The sequence below is a fragment of the Arachis ipaensis genome, chromosome B05, assembly GCF_000816755.2.
Source record: "Arachis ipaensis cultivar K30076 chromosome B05, Araip1.1, whole genome shotgun sequence".
Classification (NCBI taxonomy): Eukaryota; Viridiplantae; Streptophyta; class Magnoliopsida; order Fabales; family Fabaceae; genus Arachis; species Arachis ipaensis.
In genome coordinates, this window is record NC_029789.2 from 24,387,116 (window position 1) to 24,389,800 (window position 2,685).

The following is a 2,685-nucleotide window of genomic DNA, read 5'->3' on the forward strand; positions in this document are numbered from 1 at the left end:
GACACAACATAATAGGTTTAATTTAAACACAACTCAAAAAAGGGTGAAAAATAATATAGAAAAAATTATAGAAGAAACTGGAAGCATGGAACCTTAGCATCTTCATCAGCTCCCAAGTCAACAACACTTGATTCCTTTTGGGTACATTGAGGCAAACCAGCAAAGAGCTCAGAGCAGCTGGAAGGAGTCAATCTCAAATTCGGTGATTTGGTAACCTTAGAGGGTTCCCCAAATGATCCTTCTCCTTTTGATACAAACTCAGCCTTGGATAATACAAAGTACATCCCATATAAGACATGAATAAAGGTGGAACAACCAAAAAATGGAAAATTTAAGAAAGAATTTATTAAAATGAAACAATAGGTTTGAGTTCCGTTTTATACCTTTTTGGGACTCAAATCTGAACCAGAGAGCTCAAACATTCCAACTATTGCAGCATCATCACAAACACGCCTCACTGGATAAGTCTCTTTGAATTTTTCCATCCCAACAGGCCTACTAAAAACCTTGAACAGCATAGTTTTTCCAACAATTTCTTGGAATATAGGAGGAGACTGTGTGCCAAGCAAACACAACCTACGAACAATATAAAACAGACACAACAGAAAAAATGTATTGGTAGAACCCAAAGAATAAGAAAACTCTTTAACAATAAACTCAGCACATAAAAAGAATATAGCATTCGATTGACTTACATCAACATCCTTAAGATGTTGTTCAAACAGCTGAGCACAAGTCTTATTCAGTAGATAACTTGCCTCACGATCAAAGAGGACAAAAATAGAAACACTAGTGGAATCCTCAACCAACACCTTCACTCTAAACCTGGATTTTTTTAAGATGCACATAAATACTGGCCTAAGATTAACAACTACGCAGAAATAATTCACAATTTAACAAAACACAAAGGAAACATTATAAAATATTTATACCTAAGAGTCACATTTGTAACATGGATGTTACAAAATTGACAAAAGTAAATCCCAGATTCTACCTGAACACCTCTGCCACACACACAAACAGAGTACCACCAAGGACCATCTTCAACTATTTCAGCTATTTTCGCTAGTATAACAAAAGTTCCAGCCTAAAAATATAAGACCAGGTCTATAAATGTTAAGACATTATAACCAAAGATAGTTAAACTAAAACTGAAAAACTAAAATAAATACTAACAGCATAGTATGTTCAAGTACAAAGGAAGACAAAAGGATTAATATCGTTCCAAAACAAAGCAGTATTTACTAACGAATAGAAAAATAAAATTTAACACAAATTATCAAGAGTAAAGATGATAAAAAAATTAAAGTGGTTCCAACCCGGTTGTTATCATCAAGCGACTTCACAGTACACCTAGGTGTGAGCTTCATAAAGTCTTCTTCTATTCCGATATTTTTTCCAGAGCTAACAATGCCAATGGGTTGGGATGCACTAACTCCATGTGGAATAGAACTGTTAACAAATACAGCACCAACTTAAATAAGTAAAAAATGACAGTAACAACAACAAAAACACTACAGAAACTAGCTACATGTACAGATATACCTTTTCCAAAAAGCTGCCACCTCTGGGATGTCAAGATTAAATCCAAGCTTTAATGCAAACATAACATTCTGAAGTCCAACTCTACCTGAAAATAAAAAATAGATACATTGGTTACAGGAATATAGTGGTAAAACCAAGTGAACTTGGATAACTGACACACCTGAAATGAAATTTACATGATACAAACCTCTAAAAACCTTAAATTTGGCAAGTTATAAAACCACAACTGGATGTTCAGCATACTCAGAAGACAAAAATTGATTAACTTCATCAACATATTCACCAAATAAAGCACTCCGAATCCTATAACTGAAAACAACCAACAAAATCACCTATACTATTAGAAACTTGACTATACAAACACACCGAAAACAAAAAAGATTCTCAATAAGAGGAAGAGGTAGAAATTAAAGAAGGCTAACTCATTTTCAGCAAGTTCCATCACAGCAATCTTCATCTTCTTTCCATCTTTATCATATTTTTTCTCTTCCGACACAAAGACCAATAGACCCACCACATCTGAAATAAATATGAAAAAAACTATTAGAAAATAATGATAACAAAGCAACATTCTATAAATCACAAAGAAATAAGACTGCAATCATTCTAGATAAAAAAGTATGAGCAAATAGCACAACATACCAACTAAGAAATCGGAATCCTCTTTCGTTTCCAAAAGTTCAGTGAATGGAGAGATTGTAAGAGCAGATTTTGGAATAAAATCACAGATAGCAGCCCTGACAGTGGTCCTGAATTGGAAAATCAACTCAAACTGATGCCTAGTGGCCCTATAAGATCCTTGGTTTGGCACAACAGAGAAGAGCTTCATGACATATACTCGACCCTCAGAGAGAAGTTGTTTGAACCTGTAAATCATAGTCTTCCGAACAATAGCTTGTATCTTGCACTCCTACCAATCAACATAAATTATACTAAAAATATGATAAATGACAAATCGAATAAAGAGAAAAACAAATTTAAATGAAGCAAAATTTCAGACCTCGATATAAAAAAGGTAAGAAGAAACACATCTAAATACAAAAAACAAACAGCCAAAAATTTTTAATAGATTTAGACCCCTATAACTCACAGATTCATCAACCAAAATCATCTCCATGGAATTTGGGAGAAGCTGACCAG